At 38.4% G+C, this 20073-nt stretch overlaps 1 long non-coding RNA gene across 1 annotated transcript; it reads right to left on the reverse strand.

The window, feature by feature from the left end:
- Nucleotides 1-9778: 9778 nt before the first annotated feature.
- LOC144365874 (uncharacterized) lies at nucleotides 9779-19546 on the reverse strand. The gene is made up of 2 exons (XR_013424605.1): nucleotides 19423-19546; nucleotides 9779-9899 (listed from the first exon to the last, which is right to left on the reverse strand). It is a non-coding gene; the product is annotated as an uncharacterized LOC144365874 (long non-coding RNA).
- Between the last annotated feature and the right edge of the window lie 527 nt (nucleotides 19547-20073).

Raw genomic sequence — 20073 nt, forward strand, 5'->3', positions numbered from 1 at the left:
AATAAGGAGTGATAGCTCCATAGTTTCAAAGACCTTCCTAAACCTAACAGCTTAATCTTCAACTTCTTTTTGGCTCTGGGAGACAGAAGGTGCAGAAACCATAAACATTCAGAATTGATAGGGGTAGAAAGAAGAAAATAAGATTAGCAGGGGACACTATGATTCTGAGGATCCTGATGTGGTGGTCTCAACTCCAATCTCCACAACCAAGCCTGCAGACAAGTTTCAAGACTTCAGAGAGCCAAGCACTGGAAGGAACCTTAGAAATGACTGCATCCAACCCTTTCCCCTGATATGGGCTCCTTAGCAATATATCCAGTAGATGGTTTGAATGTCTCCAAGAATTAAATATTCACCATCCCCACAAGAATAGTCATTAGAATTTCAGATGGCATAGCTCATTTATGTGTTGTTCCTTAATAAAATCTGATTTCTGTTGCCTGGGCTTATGAAACTGTGGTCTTTGACCTGGAAGAAAGTTGCTTCCCTCTTTCATAGGAAAGTCCTTCAGATGCTTGAAATATACACTAGGAGCCATTTCTTCACCTCCTTTCCTGAACAGAACCTCATTCTCTAGCTTAAATATCTACCTTCCTGAGCTTCACGGGCCCATGCACATAATTCACTTTATCCTCATATCTCTCAGCACAGAATAGAAGGATACTATTGCCTCTCACTTTTTTTTCCCTGGTCCTTTGATTCTAATTCAAACTAAAATCACGTCACTTTGGGGAGGGGGCAATCTTTTCACATGGCTTATTATTCATACTGACTTTTTTCCAGCTAAATAAAACATTATTGATAAGCAATATTATTCACTCTCCTCTCTTATAATTGTTACAGAGACAGCATTTTTAACCCAAATTCTGACCTTTCATTTATATCTACTAAATATTTCCTATTAGGATAAGGACGTCATTTTTTTGAACACAATGTTTGTCATTCAGTGTTTTATATATTCTACAGTTTGGACATTTTCAAAGGTCACATGCCTCCTATTCTCATTCAAATCATTGATGAAATGTTGACTAGAACAAAGTAATAACTGGATTTGTTAACCATTGACCAATTATTTTATATCTCTTCTCTACTAGAACCCATTGGGAATAAACTTGGGATTTACTGCTGGTATTTTTTTGAGAGTTTGCATCTCAAACAAGCTTGGGGGTGGTATCAATGATGTTGGTGTACATGGGAGTAAGAATTATTAGCTGGGTAGTAATGAAATTGCTACATACATTAAAGCTTGAGAAGCACAAAAACTAGAGCATTGATTCTAACTGTGCCTGCATATTTGAATCACCTGATAAATGCTTGAAAAATAACACCCAGAGATCTCTGTTCTTTTTAAAGCTTAACAAGGAATTTTGATGCACAGTAAAGGTTGAGAACTACTGCACAAAATCTAAATTCATAGCACGATGGCAAATATTGTAATTATATGTATCTCACATTGTCTTTGATTCTAATTTTAATTAGAAGGATGGAAAAAAAAAGCAACAAAAATATTCAAGCTGAAAAAACCTCTCCAGCCATTGTGTATGAAAGCTGGTGCCACAGCTGAGAAAACATAAATCAAAATTCAGATTGGAAGCACATAGGGATTTGAATTGAACCGAGCCACCTGAACCCAAAATTGGTTTGGAAATCTCATCAGCGTGATTTAACTTGCATGATTTCCAAGGCTTCGATAATCAACTTAGGCAAATTTTGGAGGTGACACACATCCTAACCAGGATTGCCTGAGTATTTGGTCACAATTGAGACTCAGAGACTATCAATCAGAAAAAAAAAATGTGCATGTAATCTTTGGAGGCATAAGAAATGAGAAAGAAATCATGAGTTTTTCTTAGCATTAGCTCCATTACTTCAGAGCAGGACAGGTCAATCTGCACCTGATTTTGGCTGGAAGATTTTGTAAACAATCACGGGCTGAAAAGTGTTGATGATTAGAGTCTTGATATTAAAATGCCATTGGTGGCTTCAATAATACCTTTTCTTTCACTTTCTAGTCAGGGCAATAAATTGGATAGGGACATTGCTGCCTACATTTCATTGACAGAATATGTGCTGAAGCCCATGGAAGTGCAATTTTCTTTGTTATGACAATGAGATGGGATAAGGTACAGGAAGGGGCAGTTTGATGACTTGTCATGCCTAGAACTCTGGGTCTCCTTAGGCTGCCCCCTACCAGGCACTACTACCCAACACTCTGTAGATAAAGCCCATGAGAGGCCCTTGCAGAAACTCTGCTGGGTTTTACTTCTATGTGTTTTGCATTCCTCTAAGGGCAGGGGCCAATGGATAGGGTTGACTCATTATAAGTAAGTAAAAATCTAAACATTATAACAGAAAAGATAAAGAAGGACTAGAAATCTAGAGATCTGGATCTGGACCTAGATATACTGCCTGACTTGATAATGTCAACATTTCTCAGTGCCCCTCAGGTTCCTCTTTGGTAACATGAGCTAACTAGATAAAATTTTCTCTAGAAAACATTTTTGTTCTATCATGATATGTGTCTTCATAATACTGGTAATGATAATAATAGCTAAAAATTACAGTGTCAGCAACTATTCTAAATACTGTATGGGTATTGACTCATTTAACCCTTTCTAGTAGATACCCCATTATCTCAGTTTTGCAAATGATAACACACGTTTAGAGAAGTTAAATGACTTGCTCAAAATTGCATCACTTGTAAGTAGGAAAAATAGGTTTTAAACCTAAGAATCTGAGCTCTTAATCACTATACTCCATTTTCTCATGCTAATATTTATACTTACCATTCTCTGAATATTTCCTGGAAATTTGAGCCAAATTCCATTTATAATCACGGGAGATTCCCTAACCATAGCAGTTAGATAGAATCAGCCAAATAGAGCTAGGAAAGAGACGGAATTCGGCAAGATCAGTAAAAGTCCTCAATCAAAATGATCATTTCCATAACTTGGTTTCTGTTTAACTTTTCCACCCAGGTTCCCTCGTTCCAACTGACTTAACCAGGACTCTTCTTTGACCTTCCCTTTCAGATGTTTCCCTTTTAACCAGCAGTGTTCTCTCTTTACTCTCTTTTCTTTCCATTATAGGTTTCCTGCTCTATCACATCAACTTGTCTTCTGCTCCATTGACTCAGGAAAAAACTCCCAACCCTCAATGACTTTCTGTGCCCAGTTCTTTGACTAGGTACAAGGCTGCTGGAGAAAACCTACACCACCTCCCTGAAGGTCTCCACTAGAAAATTACAAGTTCCTACTTCATCATCATCTTTGTGGCACAGGAAAAACTTCTTCCTGTCCCTAACAGCCTACTCCTCTGTGTAGTGAAAGGGCTGTGCCAGGGCTTCCCAACTCCTCACAGCTCCAGTCCTCCTATCTTGTCCTTGTTCTCTATGAATGGTTTCTTCTCCTTCTCAGAGAAAATAGAGTCCATCAAATGGTACTTCCTTTAACTCCTGGACAAAACTTGAAATTTTACATGCATCCAGAGCCCTGATTTCTTCCTTCATTGCCATTTAGAAGAAAATGAATTTCCTCTCTTTCCCCATCCAACATGAATCTTGTAATGTGCCTTGAATTTTGTCTCCCCACTTTCTAGAGGATTTGGATTTTAGGGTACCTCCTCTCCCCTGTATCTTCAATCTCTTACTCTCTAAATCCTTTCTTCCCTCACAGCTCCCCTGGGACTGGGAGAGGATTTTCTCTCCATTTCTCCATCAATTTCCTTGGTCCTCTTTCCTCCCATAATTGTCTAACCTCACATTTGAGGCTGCCCATTCCTACTCACTATAGGATGGATTCCTCAACTACCTGTTATTTGTGTAACTGTGTTGATATTGGAGACCACGGCATCCTCCTGAATAGCTTTTTTTCCCCCATAGATTTCTGTGTCACATCCTCTCAAAGTTTTTCTCTTAATTCCATGATAATTCTTTCTCAGTCTTCTCAGAGTTATGATCTCCTCATATTCTTAATGGGCCATCCCATGTACTCCATGGCTTCATTTATTACATATATATATATATATATATATATATATATATATATATATCCAACTGTTAAAGAAAAATCTGAGACACAATAAAATATTGAGGAGTTTCAGTGAGAAATAGTTCATGGATTGGGGAATACTAGACTAAAAGTGTTCAAGCATAAAGGAAAAAAATAAAGAAAAAGAAAAGAAAAGGAAAGAAAATAAAGAAATTATTTAACTGCTTGCAGTAATTAAAGTTTTAGTTTACCTTATTGGAAATCCCTACTCACATAATCATATATGACTGCTTTTAATTGGCTGAAATTAAGGTTTGTTCCTATCATAAGCATTTTTGAGCAATAATGCACATTAAGTTTCATTTATGTTTGCAAAAGAAGCAAGGTTGAGTTCACTTATGAGTCCTAATTGTTTTTATCTTCTCAGGGATTGTTTAGGCCTGGTCCCCATTTTAACTTGTTTAAATACAGTATAGACTTCTCTGTTGATCTTCAACTCACATATTCAACTACTTGGACATACTTCTTGACTCATATATCCTATCTGCCTATCCAAAACTAATTAAATTCATTATCTCCCAATGAAACCAACCATTCTTTTGTGTTCCTTGAGAGCAATGCCTTCTGCACTAAAAAGGGTCATGGTAGTTATCATTGTCTCATCCTTTATCTTAATCACTGTGTCCTATTTAATCCATATCCAGATGTACCTTCTCCATTATCACGGCTACTACCCTTTCCTAGGTCACCATTTTCATCTCCTTGAACAACTGAAACAACTTTTTGACTTGTCTCTCTGCTTCCCATTTGGTCCGTCATTTACTTTCCATGTTGCACCTGGATACATTTTTCTAAATACTTACAAAACAATTCTCTTTTTAACACCTTTTAATGTCTGCTTTTTTACCTTAGAATAAAGTCACAATCAAATACAGATCTTCCTGGAGAAAAGGAAGCAAGAGAGATGTGTTTCTTCTCTTCCTACACACGCTATATTTAACCTAATGTGTTTGTCTAAGTGGCTAGATTCCATGGAGATCGGTGCCATAGAAATAAACAAAGAGATCAAATAGTGCAGGCAATGGCACAGGGATGGAAAAGAGAAAATTGAGAAGAGGAGGCAGAAAGAGAGGAGTAGAGTTAGAGACAGAAAGCAAAAGCAAGAAACAGCAGAGAGAATAAGTGGGTGAAAGGCCAGAGCAGCCTCCCAGGCAACCAGCACACCCTCACAGTGCCTCTGGGACAGCCCCTGTGGTCCTGCTCTTTCTTCTAAGGTAATTACTACCCCCGCCCACCTTGCACAGCAGCATCATGGTCCTCCAACAGATTGTCAGAGACATGAGCAATCTCACAGCGGAGATGGACCCATGATCATATTCCAAATTGCCACAAACTGTGATGCTAAGTAGGAAAGTGTCAAAGCAGGAAATTGCCATTTGATTTTCAAAAGCAAAGCATAAACATGTGAACTGAGAGGACAAAAATAATACAGTCAGCAGTTGAGATTTAATTCTTAAATGGTCCACGTTTTAAAATATAACTTAAAGTTCACATTTAACATGTATATAGATGTGGAAGCACCAGCATTTTTCCTTCCAATTAACTCCCTATCACAGAAGCAGATAACTAAATTAATTCAATTTACTCAGTCTGCTGAAAACTGAGAAACAAAGTCCAAAAATTCTCATTTAGCCATTTCTTACACAATTTGCCAGAAACTAAAAAATTGACCTTCCACACAGTCATTTTTCATAGGAGCTGTCTGAAATGAAATATTCCAACTGCTTGCTGGCTTCCTCATCCAAAGATGAATCTTTAAAAGAATGGGAGAGTGTGAAAAGAGAGAAAGTGTTTTAAGCAGCAAGAGAAGTCAAGTTCTGAAATTTTTACATTTGTAAATCGGAATCAGCATAGCACATAAACAGCTAATAAAAATTGCAAGTATTGGAAAATGCATTGCAAGATACCTAATTATAATTTAGATTAAACGCCTGTACAGTCCTAATGAATATAGCAACATGTTTCAAAATACCTACTCTCTGCAGACATTGTAGTAAGCATTTATAGATCATAATTTTGTTTGATTCTCTCAACAGGGACTTAAGGGTAAGTGAGGCTAAATAGTCTGTATAAATACACACCACTTGGAAATGGTGGAGTTAGAATTTCAGTGACAATAGCCCTACTCCAGAACTTTTATGCATTATGCCAATACTCCTTATTCCCTGAGATAGTCTACATCCAGTAAAGGTGAGATATAATTAATTTAAACCTATAAGAGTAGTGTTAATCAGTTATATTACATAAAAGCTGAAAAAATAAATAAGTTCCATTGTTCCAAGGAAAATAATGTTTTTGAAATTGTAAAATATAGCTGTGGGATGGGATGGGTAAAGACCTAGCAGGTAGGAAAAATCTACATAAAGAAGTACTTCGAGGAGCTGGGGATATGTCAGTGGGTAGAGGGCTTACCTCACATGCACAAGGCCCTGGGTTCAATCTCCAGCACCACAAAAATAGATAGATAGATAGATAGATAGATAGATAGATAGATAGATAGATAGACAGACAGACAGACAGATACAAGTTTAAAAAAAAGAAAAAAGAAAAAGAAACACTTGAAAAGCACACTGGTGGGTCTTAGTCTAACTCAATCCAGCAATTTGTTAGCACAACTTTTGGATAAGAAAGTCTTCTGCAATTCTCCTCCTAGGTATAAAACTAAAGGCCATGGATATTCACATATTAAATAATTACATTAATAGAAATTCAAAATCCATTGTCCATTCCCTAAACAAATCACCTACCATTATGATGACTGAGAACAGTATGAACTGTTACCAGATTAAAGTGTTCACACGTCAGGCTGTAGACTTCCATGAAAGACAGTCAACCCTGACTATATGTTAGTAGTTCTTGGACAGACTTACTCCACCACCATTCACATCAGGAAGTGAGATCACAAGTCCTAACCAGTGACTTGCATTCTGTTTGCCTATGATGAAGTGGGCTATTCGCAAGTAGACAATTTGTTCCATGGTGTTTTGTTATCTTCATCAAAGCACACACTAGTGTCATGCTGATGACCTTAACATGGTTTCTTATATATACTAGGAAAAAAAATATTTTGTTACAAAAATTATGATAGTAGCTACTATTTATAGAATACCTATGTGCATTGTACCATGTGCTTCACAAATAACTCCAAATCTCATAGTAGTCATGAAAAGAAAGCAATATTAGACCCACTTTTCACATATGAAAACAGATATTTTTAAAAAACTGACTTGCTACAAATTGGGAGAGCAGAAAACCTGTATAGCCTAATTTCCAAGTCCCCCTTATTTTTGCTATGTAAAGAAAAAGAGGGAGGGAGAGAGGGAAATAGAGAAGGAGGGAAAGGGAAAACCTAAAACTTTCTTTGAATATGCAGGGCTGGAGGGTTTCACCTCTGACATCCATTATGACAACATTGGTAGAAAAAGAGAAAATGATAATTTGAGAGTTTTCAATTAATCAGATCGTCTGCATGACATGCAAAACATCCATCAGACATGCCCATAATAAGTGGAAAGAAACGCTGCAGACAGATGTTTTTCAAAAGGCAAATGAGGGTAAGCAGAGTGTTGAAGATATTAATTTTTGTGATTGCTGCCTTTGTTATTTTGTTTCATTGTCTTTCACCCCGACTGTTCTAAAAATACAAAGTAACATGAGGGATAATCAGTTCCCAAGGCCAGTTTTCTTTTCTTTTCTTTTTTTTTTTTTTTTGAAACTGAGATTATAAAAATGAGAAGCAAGAGTGGAATTTCTAGAAAGTTCCCTTTCCCCCAGTCTTCACACCTGCCTCACCGTGCATACATGTGGCTCTCCCTCAGTGGTCTCACTTTAGCCCACCCCTGTGCTCAAAGACAGGAGGTCCAACTCAGAGAAGGCTGCTTGTTTTTTTTCTGTGTGTGTATTCCAAATTGTTTTTCTTCATATAAAATTGTCTCCACTTGTTTCTTTTTTTTTTTCAATGGACAATAAATAACTTTTAGGGAAATAAATATAAGCCTATTTGGTCAAGTGATTTGGATGAAGGGAAGGCTTTGCCTTCTGTGAGAAGTACATTAGGATGGAATTACTCCGGAAAAGGTTATCTGTGCTGCCTGTCTTTACGAGATAACATTTAAATAAAAGTACTGGTTTACTTTTTATTGTCCCCTTGCTATGATTTGGATGTGAGGTGTCTCACAAAAGCTCACGTGTGAGACAATGCAAGATGGTTCAGGGGAGAAATGATCGTGTGGGAAGAGTCTTAACCCAATCAATGAATTAATCCCCTGATAAGGATTAACTGAGTGGTAACTGAGTGGCTGGAGGAGGTGGAAATTGGGGCATAACTTTGGGGTATATATTGGTATCTGGCCAGTAGTGTCTGTCTGTCTGTCTGTCTGTCTGTCTGTCTGTCTCTCTCTCTCTGTGTGTGTGTGTGTGTGTGTGTGTGTGTGTGTGTGTGCTTGCTGATTACCATGTGAGCTGCTTCCCGACACAGTCTTCCACCATGTTGTTCCTGTCTCACGTGGAATCCTGAGGAATGGAGACCTCTGAAACTGTGAACCCTTAAATAAACTTTTCCTCCCCTACAATTGTGCTGCTCAGGTCTTTCAGACACAGCAGCAAAAAACTGACTAAAACACCCCTATACACTAAAGACATCTTGAAGAGAAACATGATATGAATAACTGAGTCATGTAGTATTTGCAGAGATGGAGAGCCTGGCAGACTCCATGTGCCCCTCTGTGGTGACTCTAAGCTATTTAAGAAATTCACACCTGGAGTTTCCCGTTCGTTCTGTGTACACATTTCCACAGTCCCTTTATTTTAGGGTCTCAAGAACAGGTTTATGAAAAAACTTCCTATATACATTGATGCTTTGCATATATTTTGATTATCTACTGTCAGGGCTTATTTGGAAGGATAGGTGTGAAGAACAGTGTAGGAGAAGAAAGAAGGAGATGAAAGGAGTCGGGGAGTGAAGGAGGGAGAGAACGTGAGAGCAAGAGGGAGAGAGAGAGGGAAGATAAATAACTTAGAGCAACTTTTTTGAAAACTTAAGTTATCTCACATTCAAATTTAGGGCTCCTATGTTCGAAGATGATGCTAATCTTAGTTACTACTTTTCTTACATACCACCACATGGGTTTTCTAGAATGAAAACTAGAACTGATTCACTAGCTGAGGAATATAGCTAAGAAATTACATCATTATCTCAAGCCATACAATTTTAAACTCTCCTAGAGATAATTGTCATTCTTTGACTCCACAGTTATTTTCAGATTTTGAATCTTATTCTTTTATCTCCCTCTAGAATTTTCTTCCTTATTCAGTCCATACTCAAACTTCCTTATTTTTTCTATTCCCTTTATTTTAGCTTGAAGTTCACTTATATCAGGATACAGTTCCTTAGTAACTTTGCAAATGGAAGTAAAGTAGACCATCAACAATGGGGAATCCCATTTTGCAAAAATTAAACTGATACATTTTAACTCTCTTCTTAAATCTTACTGTCTTATGATATTCTGAGGCCAAACCTTGACTTGAAGGACTTGAAATAAAAGTTCCAGAGCAAATAAATTTATCCTACAGTTGTTATGTTCAATGTCTCCTAAAGGCCCATATGTTAAAGACTTGATCTCCAGGCTGGTGCTATTTAGAGGTGGTGGAAACTTAGGAGGCGGGGCCTCGAGGGACACCCTTATGCCACGAGAGGAGGTACCCTCATAGAGATTGTGAGGCACTGGTGGTTTATTTTTATTATTTATTTATTTATTTATTGCTTGTTTGCTTCCTGGTAGAGATGAGACGTTTCCTCTGCCCACATTCCCAATCTGTGTTAGCCAGCTTTCCATCACTGTGACAAAATACCTGAGGAAAACAAGGAAGGGAGGAAAATTTGTTTAGGAAATTTCAGTCCACAGTTTCTTGGCCCCAGCACTGTGGGATTGTGATGAGGCAGAACAGCAGGAAAAGGATGGTGTAGATGAACCAAGCTGCTCATTTCCAAAAAGAGAGAGAGAGAGACAAAGAGAAATGGCCAGGGATTACACATCCTTCAAAGACATACTCCAGTGACCTAATTTCTCCAACTTGTTCTTTAGCTCCTGGTCTTTGGGGGACATTTTAAATCTAAACCATAATACTACAGTGTCATCCAGCACCCTCAGAGGCTTAAAGCAATAAGTTCACCAGATCATTGACTAGAACTTCTGAAAACCATAAGCCAGAATACATCTTTCTGCTTTCTGCTTTATAAGGTAATTATCTTAGGTATTTGTCATAGCAATGGAAAGCTGACTAATACAGCTTAAAAAATAGGTCAAAGAGAGAAAAATGGAGCAGTCTCCCCTGTGGACTTTGTTCCTTTATCCCGTGCATGTCAGATCCTGAGTCTTCCTGCCCCAAAGAAAGATGAGAACATTAAGAGAAGTTAAAGAGAGACCTGGTGCAACCAGCTCCAGACTTTTGTAAGAAGAAAGGAGACAGAAGAGAAGAAATGAAGGTGATGGAGATAGAATTAGGATGGATAGTTCATCCACACTTTTATTGCATAAAAAGAAAGAAATGTTATACATGTATTGAAAAAGATCTTTGAAAACAAAGAGTTTTGTCTTAATTCATGTTTGTACTCATGGAAGATCTTCTTACATGTGCATGCCTGTGGTCCATCATTTCCACCCTGGGTGGGGAGGGTGAGAAGGGGATATTGCCCAGTGTTGAGAACCATTGCTAAAGACTATTAAAAAGCTAAGTGTAAGAACAGACTACACATTATGTCAATACATACTTCAACCAAAGAGTCAGCAGGATTAGCAGCAGCTAGACAGACAAGGAATCTGAGGAATCAGACATTCTATGATGTCCCCAAGTAGATTTGAGGAACACATCTTCTCAACCAGATAATGCAAACCACCCAGCTATCCATAGCTCCAGATGCCATTATGGAGAGAAGCTAGAGACCAAGACAACCCTGACATTCTCTTTAGCACCAATAAATTTCATATAACCTTCTTCCTGAGTTTAGACCCTGATTGCTTTTACTTAGAGCATTTACTTAACAACAGTTGCCTTTATAAATTTTTTCCCCATTAAAAGGGCAGTTTTTTGTTGCTGTTGTTTTGTTTTTAAACCTCTTGCCAGTTTAATAACCCAGGAATGTCTTTCTCAAGGACTTGGGAACCATCTTTTTGAAATAACAACACATTTCCATGTTCTGTGGGAGGATGGGAGACTAACTTGGATAGGTGCTTTGCTCCAAGTTGTAAAATTCCCTCCTGTTACAAAGATATGAAAAAAAATATTTGTCATTTGAGCAAAACATAGATTACCTGTATGCTTTCTTTCACTCTGGGACTTAAAAAAAAAAAAAAAAAGCTTTCATTTGCCAAGTGCAGTGGCACTCACCTGAACTCCCAGCAGCTTGGGAGGCTGAGGCAGGAGGAATGTGAGTTCAAAGCCAGCCTCAGCAACTAAGTGAGGCCCTAAGCAACTCAGCAAGACCCTGTCTCCCAATAAAATACAAAAAAGGGCTGGGAACCCATCCCCTGCACCCACAAAACAAAACAAAACAAAACAAAAAAACCTCCCACTCTCCTTTATCTTTTTCAGTGGAGCTGAGTCCAGGTCTAATTCTAATCTCCCTCCACCACCTTCACTGTAATAATCTTAGAAAAAGTCTTTATCTGTTTGACTTCATCTAGCATAACTCTTCCTTTGGCAGTAGAGAGAGAATTTAAAAACAACAACAAAAAAAGCAAGAACAACAAAAAATCCTCTACAACACAAACTATGTTGACTATGGCATGAAAAAACTATTAAACCTTTATTTCTTTATTAAATTAAGGTCATAATACTAGAATAAAAGTGTTTTTTTGTTTCATTTTTCTTAAATCTGGTAACTAGCAGGTATAACCTGCAAAGAAGAATTGAGCAGTTTTACATAGAATAATGAGTGTTTTTTCTGCATATCTGACCCTTGGATTTCTCTTTTACCACTTTCTATATCCATCCTAACAAATTTCCTGCATTCTGACCTGTAACATCAGTGTCTATCTGATTATTGGAAGTTCCTGGACTAGAAGAACCATATCTTGGTATGTATGTTTTCTCTCACCCTTATATATCACACTGTGGGGGCATAAAGTAACCTCTCAAATATTTGATGAGCTTATCCATCAGTTAATATTTATTGAGCAAATGTCTGTGTCTGGCAATGTGCTAAATGCTAAGTCAAAAGAAATGTTAACCACGGTCCTTGTTACAGGGCAAGAGCTCACCACAGAGATAAGGAAGCCACAGTGATCCTTTCTCACCAGTTCTTGCAATCACACCAGCAAGATTTTGTGACTCAGAGTAGAAGGTATGAGTTTATTAGAGAGGCTAGCGAAAGGGGACACTCTCAAGGGAGAGAGTGGGTCCTCTCAGAGAGGAGAATGACATTGCACACTTCCTGCCCCTCAGTTTTATTGGAGTTGCCAGAGGAGTTTCCAGAGTCCTGTCCAGGTCTACCTCTTGACTTTTGATTGACAGCAGGATGACATCAGACTTTCAAAGTTCTCACTGTGCATGGTAAAGATCCAGGACAATCTAGATCATTTGGGCCCATGCTGACCAGTTTTAATTGGAACCTGTATTTAACAGATTTTATGGTTAGGGATAGTATCCTTATGTACTTGAGTTCTGGAACTAGGTCTGTATAAGGATCACAACTCCCTTCCCCAAGGGTAACATTGTTCTTATGAGCATTTTGGGCCTGCATTTCTCCTGCAGCTAACAGACTGTTTGCAGAGGAATGAAGCCAGGCAGAGCTGCAGGTAAATTGCTTTTCTAAAAAAAGTATGTGGGGGTCAGCACAGTGGGCCCAATTTATAGACTTATTCTCTTCACCTTATGATTCCAACCCTCATGTCTGTCTGTTAACTATCAGTCCTGATTTTCAGGTATTTATAAATTAATTAATTAAAAAAGACTCAAGATAAATTATAAAATCAAGGCACCATTTGTTTGAGGTATTCAGAGTATGAGACATTTGGGAAGTTCAGAGAAACAACTAGAATAGGAAAGGAAAACATGTAACTTGAGCAGGAAATTTTTTTTTAATTATGTTTTCAAAACTACTTAATTTATACAAAAGTAGCAGATGCAGCAAATCCTCTTGTATTACATAAACCCATCATTAAGTTCCAACAGCTACTGATATTTTTCCAAATGGTTTCCAACTGCCCTCCTTTGAAATGGACCTTGAAGGATGAGAAGCATTTAAAGCAGCCCTCTGTGGCCCAGGTTATGGCTGCTTGCTGTTTCTCTGACTTTGACTTGTTAGTGCTATTCTTTCCTTACTTTCCTCCAGCCACCTTGGCCTTCCATATGCAATGCACTCGAGCATAATTTTGCCTTAGGCCTTTGCATTCTGCCTGGAGTTTCCCCCATTTCATCAATCTCTTCTCCCCTACCCGACACAACTTGTCTTGTATATCTGAGTATCTGTTTTGATAAATTCTACTCTGACTAGAGAGACATTTGCCCACGATATTTAAGACAGCACCCTCACAACTTCTCTATCCCCTTTGCCTGATTTATCTCCTCCATAACACTTCTTATGTCACATACTTATTTCTTTTCCTATATATCATGACCTCCCCTGCTAGAACTAGTACTATATAATTTCTAGTACTTTAGAACAAGGAATCAACAGATAGATATTTAATGGAGTAATGAAAGAATAAATGTCACTTCTCTTGCTTCAAAAAACCTCAGCAGTACCTCACCGCAGAGCAGAGATGACAACTGGTGGCCTGTGGGCTAAATGCAAACCATAGAAATGTTTTTTCTCCCCTGTACAATATTTAAAATTTTTAAATTAGTTAAAATTTAGAAATTGAGAGATTTCACAGCAAATCAAGATTTCTGGCTTCTTTAAAATCTTGGAAGCTTTCACACGGCACGGCTCATTGTCTCACATGGCTACCATGGGGACGGACTGATTCCTCTCTCCACACAAGGCATGAGCTCCCTGACAGCCTCCACCTTTCCTGTTATTTCTGGCATCTACCAGTGCACTTGTCTGTCTCATGCATTTACACCTGTGGGCCTCTAGCTCACATATCTAACTGGGTCTCCTGAGATGAATTGCTTCTGAGGATGGCCTGCAAAAGGCAACTCTGCTACTTTTATCTTGACTCTAGTTGCCCAAGAGTTACAAAGAGCCATTTCATATTTCTGATTCCAAAAGGCCCATGATTTGGGTCAGTTTGGGGGCTCTGGTGCTTCTGTGGATCCTTAGTTCTTAGTCTCTCATTAGATTCTTAGTCTCTCCTTCCCAATTTAAGTTATTTCTCATTCTGAAAGAACAGGTGCCATATTTTTCTATATCTACTGATTTTTTTTTCTGTTGTTGAACACTAGAAACAAAGCATAGACATTAGGTAAGGAAATAAGATTGTTTAAGTGGTAATCATAAGCACTGCCTTGAATCACAGCACAGCACAATTTCTCTGAATCTTCTTCAACCTCCTATAACCACTCCTCCTACCTCCAAATAAGTACCTGAATCATTGAACCGGAACGGGTTGGGAGGAATCAACTACCCGCCCAGTGGCCTCTAAGGGAGATATTTAAGCTTGTTTATCAGTAATTTTGAAAATGACATTTTAGACAAACCCCTTTCTATCCCTCTCTTTCCTCATGTGGAGAAAAAAAATCTCATGCTTGGTATTTACAACAAAGTATAATTAATTGACAGGGGAAGGATTTGACCTGAAATGGTAATTCATCACAGATGAAGAATTGTTTCTAATAATGGAAATAGAAGTCATCATCCTTTCAAGAAATTAAAGATAAAAGCAATCAGAATGACAAATGAAATCCTTTCACTGGTAATAGCAAATGAATAAATAAACCTAACCAATGAAACAACAAGATTCTCTGCTCTTCAAGCAACTCCATAAGTAGCATTTGCAACTGAAATAGGTAATATCTTTTGCAAGCAAAGGCAAGGTGTTACAGAGACTAAACTGCCCCCGTGCTGGTGATGTGGGGGAACCTGCCTGTCTTGTACCAATAGGGGAAGTCTTGTGGGCAATGTGTCTCATAATGAATATATCAGTGGGGATAGTTACAGGGTGACCAAAGGGAGGGAGACAGAGAAATGGTGAAACAGAGGCAGAAAGAGAAGAGAGAAACCTCTGAGAATATGGGATTTGTTTGAGCCTCTTCCCAAGGTGCATCTATTTTCATCCTGACTTCTGTGTATGTGTTCTTCAGACCTCTTTGAATCCTCAGGTTGAGATTTAAGACTGTGAGTTCATTGACAGAGAGAAGAACAAGGACAATAAAAATAAGTAGGCATAAATGTAATCTCTTCCTTTCCCTGAGTTTTAGCCTAGGCCCTAATATTAAGAACTTCTAATATTTGTACCCTCTTAAGGAAGAGAAACATCTAGTGTGCTACTTCCTGTCCCTGTGGAAGAAATGAAAGACGTTCTGAGAGAAACCAGTAAGAGGCTAACACCATTGGGTTGACATTTCACCTCTGGGTTGGTGTGAATTAGTGATCACTACTCACGTGTCAATTTGTCTGCCATGACCTATTTTTTGCTTCTTGTTCTATGACTAAGCAAGGCCATGGCTCTCCAATGCTTCCATTCCCCCTAATGTATTTTGTGCTTCTCCTTCTATGTCTAAGCAAGGTTATGGCTCTTCAATTCCTCCCATTGCCCATGCAATAACCAGAGTCTCACAACTACCCAGAGTCCACTTTCAGCTTTTGTCCATTACATTCACACCAATGGTAGAAGAAATGTTTTGTTCCTATATGGTCTCTTGGGTCTGCTCTGCATTGGTTCAGAACCCAAAATAAGAAATGGTATTAATTAGACTCCCAGTTCTCTCAAATTTAGCATTAAATCTCCATTTTCTTCTTTTCACAAAGAACTAACAATTTTCTTCCTTCTGAAGATCTATTTCCAGTATTCTAATTTCCTTTGAAAATTCTGGAAGATGTAAAACCTGACACGTTAAGCTTCCCATCCATCCAATCAATCAATCATTCATTCAGCCTATGTCAAAGACCATGCTAGATGTTCTTACTCTAGGGGATCCACAGGTGGGTTGTAGGGGCTCATGAATATTTAATATACAAGAGCAAATTTGTTCTAGAGTGTGGGACAAAAACTTTTCACTGATTTCCAAAGAATTCTATAACATAAAAATGTCCTAATAGGACACACAGATCAAGAAAGGTAACCACCACAAAAGGCAGAGGTTTCCAAACATTTTTGCCATTGGTGTCTGTCTCATTGGTGTCTGTTTTTATATGTGCCCAGGTCATATCCTTAGGTGTAAGGGAGGATTCCCTGAAGGATATGTTGTCTAAGGTATGTGTAGAGAAATGCTCAGGATTTCCAATGGCTTATGAAGCAGAGCAGATTCTCTATAACTAGGTAATCCAGGTGTGCAGATGTGGAATGGGAGGGTTTGGTTGGACAGGAATGATGTACAAAGTTAGAGGACATTGTGTGGTAAGAAGGGAAAATGCAGAGTAGGCACATCCCAGTGAATGAAAAACTTTTTAACTATGCTGAAGAATTCAAACTTTATTTCTTGTTCAGAGAATCCTTTAAATTGGTCAACAAAAAGCAATGACATAGCCAGGCATGCCTGTAATCCCAGGTCCTTGGGAGGCTGAGACAGGAGAAGTGCAAGTTCAAGGCTAGGAGCAGCAACTGAGTGAGAATCAGTATGAAAATAAAAAATAAAAAAAGACTGGAGTTGTGGCTCAGTGGTAAAGCACTTCTGGGTTCAATTCCCATTACTGTTATTTTTTTAAAAAAAGTGAAGTGACATGATCAGATTTGGCACTAGTGAGCTTTTTTGGCTACAAATTAGAAAATGGATTCAGGGAAGTAAAACAGATCCAATGGGAGTAAGGTCAATTTTTTTCTAAATATTCCAAGTAAGAAGCAATGCAAAAGAAAAAACAAAAGGATGAGTACTAACTCTTCCTTCTCTCTGTCTTGAAATAATACCATCTTCCAACAATGATAATACAAATTACCTGTGTAGAGCCTTGCCTGTGTTGTTAGGTGGGTGAGAACTTTACATACATTATTGTTCCAATTTTTGGAACAACTATGCAAAACAGAATTAGCCCTAGTTAATTGATGAGAAAATTAAAATGGAGAGGGTTTTAAAACTATTCCAGTCACATCTCTAGAAAGTGATAAAGCCAGGGTTTAAAACAGAGCCTGCCTGATTCCAAAATCCGTTCTCATTATAATATGCAACACTGCCTCTCAATAATATTTCTCTTATGTTGATTGCATCCCATTGGAATATAAAAAAGAATTAAGACAAAGTTTTAGTCTATTTTGGTAACAACTATTGCCATAGTGCCTTTTATACAGTAGACACTTAATAAATATCAGTTGAGTAAATGAGCATTTTTGCTTTCTCCTGAAGAGCTCCATTTGGTATAAGAGCTTGGCATTGCTAGTGGCTCCCTAGTCCTGAATTGGAATCTACTTCCAGCTTTTTCTCTTTCTTGAAGATCTGTTATCTACCATCCTGCCTAAGAAGCAACCTTCTAACTGCTCCCACCCAAAATTGCAGACAATGAATTCTCATGTCAGGACTATCCCTGGCACTCCATCATATTATAATCATAATTTTAGCCATGTTTTTTCTTTATATTTCTAGGTTAAATGGTGTTTGTTGCTCACAAAATGTACAACTTAGAGTAGTCCAGGATGTGCCAAAAATCATTCATATAATATTATAGATCAAATATTTCCAACTGCTATTTATAACGCCCCAAAGCTAAGGAAGTCTTCCTGCTTCCTGCTTAGGGGCATTCAATCTGGAAGTGAGCCAATCACCAAATGCTGGAAGGGAAGAAGTGTACTCCTGGCCTTTTGCACTGAGCTAATTGGCAGCCCTACATATTATCTGGCACTGCTTCCTACTGGCACCAAATGGCTTCTCTCCCACCCAGCTGGTGACTGGGGAAATGTAGCTGTAAACTACAGAGAGTGGAGCTCACCTGAAGCATCTCTGCAGAGGCAAAGCTCCATATATCAAGGGAAGTTCATCTGTGTTCTCATGCCCCGGGGATAAGCTTAGACCTTGACTTTTTTTTTTTTCCACTTTAGTGCTCAACTCCTGGGGCCTGCTTCCAGAATCTTAAAGCCAATAATTGTTTTATTTCTAAGCCAAGTATTGCATGCTTATCAGCAGGAGTGATAAATAGCAGTTCAGCTTGTCTTCATAAGCCAGTGACCTGAGTGTTCCAAACCAAGATCTTTTACTTATTTTAAACACACACACACACACACACACACACACACACACACACACACATCAAGCTTTATCTTTCAGTAGAGATGTGATAGCACAATTTATATAATGAGGAAAATTAGAATTAATTCATTTGTCAGTGGGTATATATGCACACACACACACACACACACACACACACACACACACACACACACACTACTTTGCTGCTAGAATAGTTATCTAAATATGCATTTTAAGACTCTGTAGTCCTTCCCAAACCAATCAAGTTGGATTTGGTTTTGTCAATAGCAACAGCATCTAATGTAATGATTCAAGTTAATTTTAGAGCTGTACTGCCATCAACTTCCCATTCCTTTCTGACCATACTAATATGTTGTGCTTCTCAAAACAATATATGAGCCCACCAGCATAATAACCTATTGGTTTTAATGAATGAAAGTACCAGGTCAATCTTTCATGTACCTTATTCTGGATTTGTAGAGCAATATAGTCATGTTGTATTCAAATTGCTTACTATCTTATAATTATGAGCTTGACTTTTCAGGTTCATCAGAGCAACAATTGAGGAATATTCCGTGGTGTAAAAACACTTGGTGTTTGGATCACCATATTGAATCTGAGATTACTGGTAGCCTGTTGCCTTGTTAGCTATGGTGCTTGCTTGTGAAAGTTAAAGGCTTGATGCTTGTAATCATATGCTCCCAATTGTGGATCCCCAGGTTATCAAACACTCCTGACTATAAGGGGAACTCCAGAACAGTTTGATCTAGTTCAGACACCACACGGACACTTCATACAACTATGTACAATTTCAATAAAACAAGTTCAAAGACATTAAGTTCACATAGTCAGTTAGTAAATACCTCCATCTTTAAAGTCACATCCAAGTCTAGACTAAAGAACTAAAAATATTTAACAACCAGGAAGCCACTAGCAGGAACGGTCTGGAAGCCCCCAAATGACATGCCAGTGAGTGCCAGTTACTAATCCTACACAACCCAGACTGGTGCCCTCTTTGCATCTCAGAACCTCCGCCCCCAAACCATCACACCCCAGAATGCACCCCAGAGCTATAGCAGCTGGCTGCATTGCTCACCAGTATTTGGATCCTACGATTCAAGAGAACTTTGAGTCTTGACCAGCTTTCACTGAGTGCTAAAAGCATGATTGCGGAGATTATGGATTTAACCTAGTTTGCCTGAGTACATTGCTTCAAGGCATTTTCCTTTCCTGTAGTGAAAATCTTTTTTTGTTCAGTCCCAGTTCCTTGATACTGAACTAAGCCTTCCAAAACTGGGTCCAATTTCTAATCATTACTCCTCCCACACTATTTCACAAATGAAAACTCCAAGGCATAAAAATCCTGGTGGGTTAATGGCATCCCCCTATAACAGAACCCAGACTTCAGGATTTCCAAACTATTCCTCTAATCAGTGCCCACATTGTTCTTTCCAAGGCTAGCTAATGAAATTTTATTTAATACAAAGAAAGAAATAATAAACAGCTTGAAACTCTCTTTGCATGTTTTTCCACTTCCATTTTTTTGTACACCCTCCCCCAAAGAAGTTTTTTTTCTCTTGAAAAGACAAAGTTAATACCTATGTCAAGTGCCCATTAAGGAGAACTTTCCTCCACCAGCTCTGCTGGGCTAATGAAGGGTAATTGCTGTCACCCGCAGACAGTGGCTTTCGTACCAGTGAGCCATCAGGCTGATGCTTCCCCAGCGTGACAACTTCCTTCTCTTGAG

This window comes from Ictidomys tridecemlineatus, chromosome 8 (genome assembly GCF_052094955.1).
Source record: "Ictidomys tridecemlineatus isolate mIctTri1 chromosome 8, mIctTri1.hap1, whole genome shotgun sequence".
Classification (NCBI taxonomy): Eukaryota; Metazoa; Chordata; class Mammalia; order Rodentia; family Sciuridae; genus Ictidomys; species Ictidomys tridecemlineatus.